The sequence below is a fragment of the Panulirus ornatus genome, chromosome 58 (genome assembly GCF_036320965.1).
Source record: "Panulirus ornatus isolate Po-2019 chromosome 58, ASM3632096v1, whole genome shotgun sequence".
NCBI classification, from domain to species: domain Eukaryota; kingdom Metazoa; phylum Arthropoda; class Malacostraca; order Decapoda; family Palinuridae; genus Panulirus; species Panulirus ornatus.
The window spans coordinates 6,886,358-6,899,391 of record NC_092281.1 but is presented as its reverse complement, the minus strand read 5'-3'; the positions used below and the strand labels follow the sequence as shown (position 1 = coordinate 6,899,391).

Genomic DNA, 13,034 nt, shown 5'->3' with positions numbered 1-13,034 from the left:
GCCTATACCCCAGTGGTATATCAGAATCACGTGTGGTGGTGACATCTTGAAGACGTACGGGGAGACAAGTCCCAGTCGGCCCTAAAAACGTCCACCAGGGGGTATAAACACGAGATCCTGGAGGGACTGAGGGAATAAATATATGCGATTTAACAAACTCCCAGAGATGATGTCTCTCAACGCTGATGCCTTCACTACGCCTCCTACTGTACCTGTTCCATGAGGTGCTTCAGCAGTGATCTACATGACGAAGACGACCACCCACCCACACTACGTGCAGTGACAGTGGGTGGCGAGGTTGCCTCCACACTCTGTACCTGGAGTTCCCCCCACCCACCGCTGTCAACACACAGGTCTGGCCCGGAACCGGTCCTTGCTGCCGTCTGGAGACGCTGCGGGTTAGCGATCCCGCCAGAACATTGGGTCGGTCACGTTGAGGACGACGTCCAAGTGTGAGCGTGTCATGTTTGACCGATTCTCTCTTAACTCTCCAGTTATCATGACATTTAAAGTGGATACATATCTTGATTTTCTTTAACATGTTGTAGGTTAGCAAGAGGGGGAAATTATAATCAGCTCCTGTTCGACGTACAGCGGTAACGTCTACCATGACGCATATAACCTAACACAAACACTTCCATTCCAAGTAACGCAAACTGGTGTTAAGTGTATACAGGTCATATTATGGAGGCCCAAGGTCATGGTGGTGACCCGACCTCCAGGAGGCTGCTGGCTGGCAGGTCACGATGGCGGCGGCACCACGTCCTGCCCTGAACCAGCGGTTCAGCAGGACGGACGGGGCCAGACGTGCCAGGCCAGGCAGTGGGCGACGCCCCTGATCAAAAATATTCTCTCCTCTCATGGAACCTGTGTCGAGGAGGAGGAGGAGGGGCGGAGTTCATGGTGTCTGGCTGCGGCGGCAGAGGACGAAGTGATAAGTTGTTATCAGGGCGATAAGGCGTCGTGTACGCCTGAGTGGCGTCTCCGGCCGCTTGTTGCCATGAGGGAGATACACACACAGAGCGGAGGGAGGGAGGGAGCCAGTCACCAGCGTGTGTTCCCTTCCTCTGTTATCAGGAGACACATGACTCCCGGACTCAACACTAATCTAAACAACCTCTCTCTCTCTCTCTCTCTCTCTCACTCTCTCTCTCTCTCTCTCTCTCTCTCTCTGGCTAATGTTTAAACAAGTCGTTTTTACGAGAAAAAACAAAACACCACAACAGTTTATGGCGCGTGAGTGTGAGATCCGGTGACAGTCCCAAATGTTTTTTTGTTTTTTTGCTTTCACAACGATCGTACGCCCCTTTCTGAGCGCGATGGTGCGGCCCTTTGGGTATGACAGACTAGCCTGCTGACCTGGTGACGTGGCCAACGCAATGACGATCCCTTACCTCGCCCAGCCTGACCCCACCCACCGTACCCTGCCGCTGTACCCTAGTGCCAAATACAAACTGTAATAATTCTATACAATCAAGGTAATGGAGCGCCTGTAATTTCTGAGCAACGCCACAACATATGGACAGGAGAAAAAATGTTAGTTACTGAAATAACGAACAGGTTGAGTTGCGCTACATACGTAGTGCAGGGCATGTAATGCTTCATGATCTCGTTAGGTTGGCCAGACTACGGACGGAGGCAATACGGACGGAGGCAACCTATTCTCAACAAGTTGACTTCATGACCCGACACTCGTTCCTCCATGTACGGCGTCCTTCCTCCGTCTGTGGAATGTCCGACTCAATAAAAATAACTATAAATAACGAAAAAAAATACGCGAAAACCGCACAAATTGTACAATCCAGTCGCCTATCTTTTAGTTCCGCCATAACACACAACAGTGTGATGTGCCACTGGAAGACAATAGGTGTTAGTGAAGAAGAATGCGCCATTTTCAATTGGTAGTGTCAAGAGCCTTCACCGGAGGACGCCTTCTGCAGGTTAAGTCGTAAGACGCGATCTCTGGCACCACCACGACCTACCAGTGCTGGTAGATACGGCCACGTATGAACCAGTTCCTCATCATGACGCACACAGGTGAAGCACAATCAATAAAAAAAAATCTGGCTGCTGAACATTTTCATAATTCAATCTGAACTCATGAAAAAGTGCTGAATGAACATTTGTGGTAATCATCGCCGAATGGGAATCAATAATGAAAAACAAATCCAAGCGAGAGCGAACAAAAACAAGGTTCACCCCCTCTCACAGTGATGGATTCGATGATCCGACCCGCCATATCTAATTAGACCATATGATACGACAGATACACATGACGTGTCTGGCACACCGTAAAAATCAAGAGCCAATCAGAATACGAAATGCTGGCGGGGTAGGGAAGGAGAGAGAGAGAGGCGGCCATCTGGCGGCGGGGTAATCTGTCATTCACCTGGGATCCTGACAATGTAATCTTGCTACTTGTACGCATGATGATGGCCAACACCCGCCACTGACCTGCATACTTCATGGCCTCTTATATCCTTGAGTGCCCTCAGCAAGGACGCCGCTGATCGATTTCTCGACTAACAGACCACGAGATAAGAATACTGAAATACTTCTACACAGTGAAGAGAGCCACGGATAAACAATGTGAAATACGTAATGCAATAATACCGTGAGTACAGACCGTGGACTGCTGGACACCTCCATGGGGCCGGTGTTGTGATGATGTGGTCTACAAAGACACGATCTGAGCCGTGAGTTCGAAACGTGACTAAACACCCGTATCTTAGTCACGGTAGACCTCGCACTGGTAGTGAACTTAGATGACTCAATTCGAAACAAAAGTTTGAAACTGATCCGCACAGTGTCGAGTGATGAGTGAAGCTTAGAAACCTCAATCCGAGAAAAGAATCCGGAACGCGATTCAACTCCTCTCCAGTGTCTCGGTCTCCGATAACCACACCTCAAGAATGAACCCCGTATCACTCGATCCGAATTACCGAGTTTGAAGCGCGACTACACATTCCACCTCGTAATGTAAATGCTGGCTCAAAACATATTGAAATTGTTAAACATTTCCCCAAACACACGGACTTAAAATAGAAAATATTACTTGTGATGATGTGGCGAAGTCAAGTACGTAATTACATAATAATGAACCAGGTGCAAGGTACTAAGGTTCACAGATGATGTAACAATGGAGCACATATACAATAAATTCAAGCCTCCCGTACGCAACACCGAAGCCATTCCGATCACTCCTGAAGCAACAGTTAACTCCTGTTTACTGAGAACAAGTTCGTATTCTTGGCCGGTTCACTTGACCTTCCGACACCAATGTAGATTTTGCCTCGGGCGTCGCCCGTAGCCTGGCTGCCACCACAACAAAGCGGTCGGTGCGACTCATCAAAACATACCCAAAATGTTCGTATTTATTCCAAGTGTATATAACTCGATTATCACTCACTCCCTTGCGACTGCTAGTGATCATGTCATTACATCCTGAAAAACTGAAACTTCTACCTAATAAGAGATACTGATAATTTGTTATAAATGTGTATAATGCGTTTGGTCCACATACTAATTAACAAAAGACTGAAAGGCAAGCCAAAGCCACAGTCGACCAACGGATCTAATGAGGACGGTGGTTTCCCATGTGCTCACTGTGAACTTTTATTAAAGACGAGGGACAAAAAAAAAAAAAAAATAGCCCGCTGTTGTGTCTGCTTGTGAAACTGCTGACACGCACTTGAAATGATACAAGCTGAATATACAGCCAGAAAAGGCCAATCACTTCGCCCAAATGAAGGTACGAGATGAAGGTACGCCCATGTATAAGGTACGCCCATGTGTACAGTTAACTCTGATTATTACGGGGTAAGTGGAAACTCCTAAACATGGGTTTATACCCTCTCGACAACGGGTCATACAATCTTACAATGATATATTACTTTCTACAGCATATCGTATGGGTTTATATACACATTTCTGGGCTGATACATTTATATCAGTTTTAACATTCGTCACTTTTTTTAATCTCTTTCGGGTAGGATGAAGCACCAAAGATATATTGCTGGAAATCCTCGTCTTTACTTTGACAAGAAGCACAAGATTCCACGAACACGTATTGTTGGTGATCAGTAAAGACATTTCCCGTCAAATGATCCGGAGGAAGTGGCGCAATGATGATGGTCACGAGACTTAACTTCTGGCAGGAAAAGATGTGAAATGATAGCAAGTACATGGGGCTACGGGCCGAATGGAAGTCTGATTTCATCTAAATTCACTTTATCTCAAGAGCGAAGAAGAACACTTATGAGAGGCATGACACTACAAAGTTAGTTACATACACATCTGCCACACTTCGAGAAATACATATGTATGTTTCAGCCAATATCTGATGCCCTAAGAACAGTTGGACTCCCCACACCACTGACGGACCTGCTTCGCTTGCTGTGTGAACCATCGTCTTATACGGACACGATACTCGACGTTGTAATGTTCACAAGAAATAAAATAGAAAATGTGGAACACTGAAAATACAAAATTAAACACATACAAACCAACAGTCATCGGTTAATTGGTTATATCTACCTGTAAATGAGATACTATTGTAGGCAAAAGTGTATCTCCTGGGGAAAAGTACTGGACAATACTCTCCATGAAACTAATTAACATAAATATGTCTCTTTCATCCCATGTAAATATGAAGATAAATAAATGAAGGCCACCAGTTTCAGTCACCGGGGGAATCTTGTCCGTCTCCTGTAATATATTCACGATAAAACTACATACCATCATGATTACAATGTCCTCGCACAACACCGCCAGCGAGACTATAGAAGTTCATAGAAAAAGATCAAGCCTCGACCACAGCCTGGGATTCCTTAAGGAAAACGATAACTTGGAGGAATGATTACCACAACCCTCCACTTACCTACCACAACCTTCCCCTTCAGTTCCACTTACCTACCACAACCATCCACACACCACAACCCTCCACCTGCCTACCACAACCATCCACTTACCACAACCCTCTACCTGCCAACCACAACCATCCACTTGCCTACCACAACCCTCCACTTCAGTTCATCTTGCCTGTCAGCTCGCCCTTGAAACATCAGTTCCTCTCGTCCCGTGCTGTCACAGTAATTACCCGACCAGCTCGTAAATGTCTTCTACAAAACATTTATTATGTCATAAAAAATAAATTAAGAAAAAAAACAGGATTGATGCCAAATCTCAAAAACGTCAAGGATAAATAAAATGTCCTTCATAATGTGGATTTGAACCTTCAACATTACCAATATATATATATATATATATATATATATATATATATATATATATATATATATATATATATATATATATATATATATATATATACATATATAGCATCATAGCTCGACGGTTGATGTTCGACCTCCTCGATACATGTTGTCAGCGTACACACGACTGGCAATATGATAAAAGGGCCTGACAATGTGAAGTCCATGGGAAGGTGATGCCTGTCGAATACTGCCCTGTCGACTCTCTCTCTCTCTCTCTCTCTCTCTCTCTCTCTCTCTCTCTCTCTCTCTCTCTCTCTCTCTCTCTCTCTCTCTCTCTCTCTGCCACACTTGAGCCACTAGCCTGGCCTTCCGTCCACGATCTAACCGTCTCACATCAAACATTTGACAGAACACAAGTCGCTCGACTCCATCTTGGTGACAAAGTATCTTGCTACGGTGGGCGCCACGCGACAGTCCTGCCTTCTGGGACCCCATCACGTCGAAAGTACTCGTATGTAATGCCTCTCAACAAGACATCATCGAAGGAAAGCTTCCAAAACAAGAAAATACCAAAAGGAAACCAATTACTATTCATTTACTCCCCTTCCACCCGCCCCGCTCGTTCAATCAGCGTCCCCATTTGCTCGCAAGACGAGGGAAAAAGGATTTAACACCTTTAAAGATCAGTGAGCGAAGCCCCTGACGTCTCGCTCTACCATCGTCACCAGTTTTGCGCAATGATTAATTAGTGATTCCACGAGAGACCTGAGCCAGTCATGTGCGTCCTAGATGGAGCCAGGCGTTACCATCTGTCTCCTCGTTATGCATATGTGAGTGCCAGACTCCTGAGCACGACGGTACGACTACTTGAACACGACGGTACGACCCTTGAGCACGACGGTACGAGCACGATGGGACGACCCTTGAGCACGGTGGTGCGACTTCCTGCGTACAGCGGTTCGGCCAATAAGAAGTACACACAAAAGCACATACGTACACACTCACACACAACTAGTGATACCCGTACAAATGTCGCTTCGGTGATTGTCGATAATGTCTAAAAAAAAAACTACAAACATCTATATACATCATAAGATACGGATCCATTTCTCTAAAGTAACACGTGCAGAAGACGACCCAAACTCTTCAATCAATAGATTCTTAAAGAGAGAGAGAAGAAAAAAAATCACACTTCGGATGTTGGTAAGTCTTGCTGATGGACGAGGAAAACAGCCGTGCGCCAATGACGTCATTGGTAAAAAAAAAAAGGGGGGGGGGACCCTGAGGAGAAAACGGTTAAAATAACGACGGGTTTATTTCGGGTCTTTAACGGTCACTGGAGGCATGAAATGGCACCGCGTCACGGGTACGTGTTTACAGATGGTCGTCACCTGCCTGACGTAGTGCCGGGGAGACGGACGCCATCCCAGCCAACAATGCCAACCCCTGAGCACGATGGTATGACTCCTGGGGGTACGGTACGATAACCTGGCCAACAACATATCTTCCCAGGGGGTCGTATTGTGGTGCCTCGTACTCATCGAGGGCGGCCCTATGACGGCCATGACGCAATCATCAGGAGCCACCTCATCTCCGACACTGGGTTCCTGCACACAGCACAGGCAAAACACGCCCCGGTCACTTATCTCGAAAGACACGAAACTGACCGAAAAAGAATGGTAGAACTTGATAGGGAGTTCCACGGGTGTTAGGATAGATGAACGGTGGAGGCAGAAGGACTAAAAGAACGAGGAAAAGATGAAAAACGGAGAGAGAATTTCACAGCAAGCTGTTCGACGAAAAGAGGCGGTATCACAACAGTCAATCCTCGAGTGGCCACCAGTCTCCACACAGAAACTGAGGGAACCAGCAGCCAGACAGATGCCACAAGTCCAACAGAGACCAATATAAGCTCTCTGTAAAGCACAACCCCTTTAAAAATATGAGCTGATTTGACTTCATCTTCCACTAATGTATCTCTCTGGTTCTTAACCATAAGCCTCTCCAGTAACTTCTGTCTCAGGCTTCCCCCACTCCTCTCCGACCTGATCCAGCCCACAGCAAACTACCCACGTTATAAAACCGTTCTTTTCAGCACCTTATTCCGTTCTACCTCTGGACGATGTCGCGTGTAACCTCCCTCCCACGGAGCACGATACGTACCTAGCCCACAAGTGGGCAAGTAGGGTACGGTATGAATAGCTCACCTCCTCGTGTCCTAACAGGAGTGTGCCTTGAGCTCCCTTCGTCCCCTGCTGACTTATGTCACTTCCAGAAAAACAGAAGTTTTCCCTCCGTCTTGGAAGCATGCCTCGGTGCGGACCATCCCTGAGAAAGGAGACCGCCCCTGCCTCGTCTTACTATTGACCCATCGATCTCTCCTCTGCTCCCACCTTGACCATGACTGTGCAGTCACTGAGTATGATGGACTTGGCCTTCGTAATACCCAGCGGTATCCATGGATCCCACACCAACATGTGAAGTTCCCTTCCCACTAACTTCATATCCACGCCTCACTAACTGCCCTGGTGTCACAGTATTCACACAAACCCACCGACTTCCCCGCGTGAAATGAATCCGATAACATAATTTCCTTTTGTATTCTTAAGGCAAAGTATCGCTCTAAATCTTCCTGCTGTTCTCTATGACCATGATGATGTTTCCCCCCAGATCACGATGATGCTCCTCCTGACATCCCCGTCGACTAACCTCCATAAACAATAAAGTCTGGATGGTCTTCACCAGAGGGGTTGAGATTTGCCCTTCTCAGAACCACCACCTGGAGGCCGGTAACGGAGACACCTCTACATGCACGGCACAGAGGGCATGTGTGTGTGTGTGTGTGTGTGTGTGTGTGTGTGTGTGTGTGTGTGTGTGTGTGTGTGTGTGTGTGTGTCTTTAGTTAATATTTCATTACACATATGCCGTGAATACCAACCATTCCTCCTTCCCAGACGGGACAAGGGCCCCCTGGGGCCCACATGTCACCCTCTGCACGTCGCCGTCTTGTACCCACTGTAAGCTCTGTACTTGCCCCCTTGACTTGTACCCTTCAACCTATAAATCACAGGACTGAACTGTCTTGTGTAAAACTGGCAAATAACGAGGAAAGAAATAGCCATTATCAGTTGCCAGGCCCCAGGGAAGGGGGCAGGTTTGTGGGGCAGAGGCTACTACTGCTGATGCTGTAAGAACAGCAGCTTCAGCAGGAAGACGAGGGAGAGGGAATGAGATGAAGAATGAGGAGGAACAGGAGGACAGATAGAGAGTAATAAGTGATGATAAAGACGAGGTTCACAAGAGAACCCTAACATTCATTTAGAGATCATGTTCACCCCATCCTCACGCGACAGAATGCGGGGTGGGGAGGGCTCCGCCGGACGGCAACGCGGGGATAGGCTAGCAGCAGCAGCAGCAGCTGGAAGGGAAAACGTCAGACACACAGAGTATGACACAAGACGAAGGACTGGCACCACGTGGCGGGAGGAGGGGGAGAAAACGTGCAGGAAGGAGGACAAGGTGGACGAGACGGCCGCCAAGCAGGGGGGAGGGAGGGGTTTGGTTGGAGGGTCAAGTGGCTGCGTCATACTCCCAGCCCGTGACCTCGGCCTTCATCCAACACAACACCCCCCCCCCCCCCATTCCTCCTACACTCAACACCCTCTCTGCAGCTGAGTCTCTGGCAGGTCACCATGCCCCTCATCCAGTCCCATGAGTCATCCTCTCACCCAATACAACGCCGTCCTCCTCCTCTCCATATATGTATGTATGGGTACCGACCCTGCTACCAGGACTGTTTCGTGTACTGCAGACATGGGGCCGCCACTCTACACTTACATAACTCTCTCTCTCTCTCTCTCTCTCTCTCTCTCTCTCTATATATATATATATATATATATATATATATATATATATATATATATATATATATATATATATATATATATATATATATATATATATATATATATATATATATCATACAAACCTCCAACAGCCAGGGTCGAACCAGGGACCCCTGTGCAAGAGGCAGGCATGCTATGCTATGGGACTGTCCTATAGCCTAGCGGTTAGCATGCCTGCCTCTTGTACAGGGGTCCCTGGTTCGATCCTGGCTGTTGGAGGTTTGTATGTTCTATGAAGGTGCGCGTTCATACGCACTTTATTCGTATATATATATATATATATATATATATATATATATTCAAGGCTGTCAAGTACCTGTCATGCCTTGGCTATGCCACACATCGAGGAATGGTAAATATACTCATTTGTCTAAACTTGGACATTTTCTTATAACCCGCGTAGGTCTCGCCGGACAGACGTCCAAACCTTCGTCTGTGAACCTCCAGCCCTGAGTCACAACCACCCTGCCCTCCTGGGGAGACCTCTATCAGCGGACGTGATCATCCACCATTAGCGTCTGTTGTCGCGTGTTGGGGCTGCTTGCTATCCTTCGTCGTCCAGTATAAAAGCGCTGCTCACAGGAGGAATGACCTCCTCCCCCAGGCGGTCCACGCCAACTACTTCTAACGTGTGGATTCCATCGTGTTTGACTTTCTCAAGGACCCGCAAAACACTAGCGGCCAGATTAAACCATTAACCTTTCAACAAATAATTTAGTTCGGCAAAATAAAAACACGCAGTTCGACTTGACCCAAACCACTAAAGTTCGGCACAGCAGAAAACAACCCAAGTTCAGCACAGCAGAAAACAACCTAAGTTCGGCCCTATGCAACATAGCGAATGATCAACAGTACAATCTACCGGGAAAATATTAATGAAAAATATATAGGAAAATAAGTAACACGGAAAAAAAAATCGAAGTTCACTTAGTTTGGTTTTCAAATCACTTAGAAAATATCCCATGATTTCAGTCACACAATCATTGGAAAATGTGAAACAAACACAGCATTAAAACGCACTCGGTGCTCGAAGTTTCCCTTATAAGAGCTACATCGAGGATATGAAGGGTCTTGGGATATGGTGAAACGATGTCTGTAATGTTGTGAGGATGGGCGATGCTCAGAGCATTGGCGGGAGCGTGACTCGTACATGTCTGGGGAGTGTCGTTTGTGTTGGGTGTAAATCTGCTGCGTTAGAGTTTAAGAATAAGATGGGGGTCCAATGGTTAGCACTTGTCGAGTTATTTCAGTGCATAAGTGTCTTGTCACTTCAGTGTGCATGTGTCTTGTCACTTCAGTGTGTATGTGTCTTGTCACTTCAGTGTGTATGTGTCTAGTCACTTCAGTGTGTATGTGTCTTGCCACTTCAGTGTGCATGTGTCTTGTCACTTCAGTGTGCATGTGTCTTGTCACTTCAGTGTTTATGTGTCTTGTCACTTCAGTGTGCATGTGTCTTGTCACTTCAGTGTGTATGTGTCTTGCCACTTCAGTGTGCATGTGTCTTGTCACTTCAGTGTGTATGTGTCTTGTCACTTCAGTGTTTATGTGTCTCGTCACTTCAGTGTGCATGTGTCTTGCCACTTCAGTGTGCATGTGTCTTGTCACTTCAGTGTGTATGTGTCTTGCCACTTCAGTGTGCATGTGTCTTGTCACTTTAGTGTGTATGTGTCTTGTCACTTCAGTGTTTATGTGTCTCGTCACTTCAGTGTGTATGTGTCTTGTCACTGTTGTATCTGTCGGGGGATATGCGAGCAGAGGTTACTGAAGTATGAGGTGGTGGTAGGCTTTTTATTTCAACCCAAGGGTTGGTGGTAGGTTACAGAGTGGTTAGGGAGTGGGAGGAGTCTAGTGGTGATGCTGAGAACTGGGTGGTGGGACTGAATTGGGAGGATCTTGGTTTTATTGTGGAGGTGTTGAGCAAGGCAGCCAGGGACTGTTCTGGGTGTACTCTTGTGTGGTTTCCAGCTTCTTTTTTTTATATTTGCTTTTATGACGGTGGACGACCAGGCAGGTGAGGTATAGTTTAAAAAAGAACGTTTGAATTGTTTGAATAGAATGTTGATGGATTCACTTCCTTGTCCAAATCTGATGCCAGTTAGTGTTCTGAGAGCATTTAGGTTGTGCGTTGCTCCTGTGTGTGTGTGTGTGTGTGTGTGTGTGTGTGTGTGTGTGTGTGTGTATATATATATATATATATATATATATATATATATATATATATATATATATATATATATATATATATATATATATATATATATGCAATACTTAGAGGCAATCATAAGACATGCCAGACACAAGTGGCCAGTATTGGCTAGATCCCGTCTACTCGGCGAGGATGGAAGTCTCTCTCTCTCTCTCTCTCTCTCTCTCTCTCTCTCTCTCTCTCTCTCTCTCTCTCTCTCTCTCTCTCTCTCTCTCTCTCTCTCTCTCTCGATAACCTTCACGAGGGGCCCCTTAGGAGAGGTTTGACCATGCCCTACCACCACCACCACCACTTTCACCACGACTCATATCCCATTCTGGCACTTGACTCCCGGCATCGCACGAAGAAAGCCAAGCGTCTGGTAACACCCAGTACTCTCCCCCCGCCAGGGTGGAGTGTGAGTACACTAGCTTAGTTGCCATCTACCTAACCTACATCTGCCATGTCTCGCAAACTGGGGTCCAAGGAACGACCCTGATCAAGTGAGGTTGTTAGGCCAGATAGATATAGTTGTTGCTGGGTTATGTTTTACTTTATATATATATATATATATATATATATATATATATATATATATATATATATATATATATATAAAGAGAGAGAGAGAGAGAGAGAGAGAGAGAGAGAGAGAGAGAGAGAGAGAGAGAGAGAGAGAGAGAGAGAGAGAGAGAGAGAGAGATTAAGTCGGCGTCAGGTAAGTTAGGGTTTCAGTTGTCTGGTTGGGTTGGATTTAATTTAGATGACGTAAAGTTGCTAAGTCAGGAAAGAGGAAGTCAAGCCACACGAACATCAGGCTGGGTGAGGTTGACGTCCATTCGCTGGATCTTTCTGCACAACAAAGTTTCACAGTCAATGTGTCTAGGGCCGGAGACCCTACACTGACTGCCTTCTTTCGCACCACTACATAATACACCAGTTCCGGAGATGTGAAAAATAAGGGAAGAAAGACGTGGGCAAGATTGGTTAAGTATTACTCCAATCATTGTTATTGATCTTCTCCATAAGCAGACTACCCATGTCAACATTCCCATTTTCTTCCACCACGTCTCTCCCCGTTTTCTCTAATTACCTCTCTTCTTAACTGGCACTACACCTAATCCTGTTTTTTATAACTCTTGTACCTCAAAAGCTAACAAACACAATTTTATCCAATCTAATAAAAAAAAAACCTCTCCCAAACATATGCCACAAAACATCAGAAATCTCATCTTGAAAAAAGGGAGGATAATAATATGGAGTAAATAATCACCTCCATCATAACCTGAGGGAGAGAAGGGGTGGTACTACGTGTGAGAGAGAGAGAGAGAGAGAGAGAGAGAGAGAGAGAGAGAGAGAGAGAGAGAGAGAGAGAGAGAGAGAGAGAGACTCTTGCTAACACAGACACGAGTGTCCCGAAAGCCAGGCTCATGCATAATGCATCAACTTTAAACCCATTCACTCAAGAAGCACACACACATTAAATGATAATGTGTTGTACCGCGAGGCGAATAACTGAATGCGGGTGTGGCACAGAGAGAGAGAGAGAGAGAGAGAGAGAGAGAGAGAGAGAGAGAGAGAGAGAGAGAGAGAGAGAGAGAGAGAGAGAGAGAGAGAGAATAGGAAAGGTCGTCAAAAATCAACTTCTCACTAGATCAGTCCTGCCCCTGGCCGTGAGGACTACATCCCTGTACCAGCACGAGGAAGCGTCGGTCCCCAGCGGGCGTG

At 46.1% G+C, this 13,034-nt stretch overlaps 1 protein-coding gene across 3 annotated transcripts in view; it reads right to left on the bottom strand.

The window, feature by feature from the left end:
• LOC139766912 (uncharacterized) overlaps positions 1 to 13,034 on the bottom strand; it is a 332,290-nt gene that overhangs the window by 204,282 nt on the left and 114,974 nt on the right. The window lies entirely within an intron of this gene.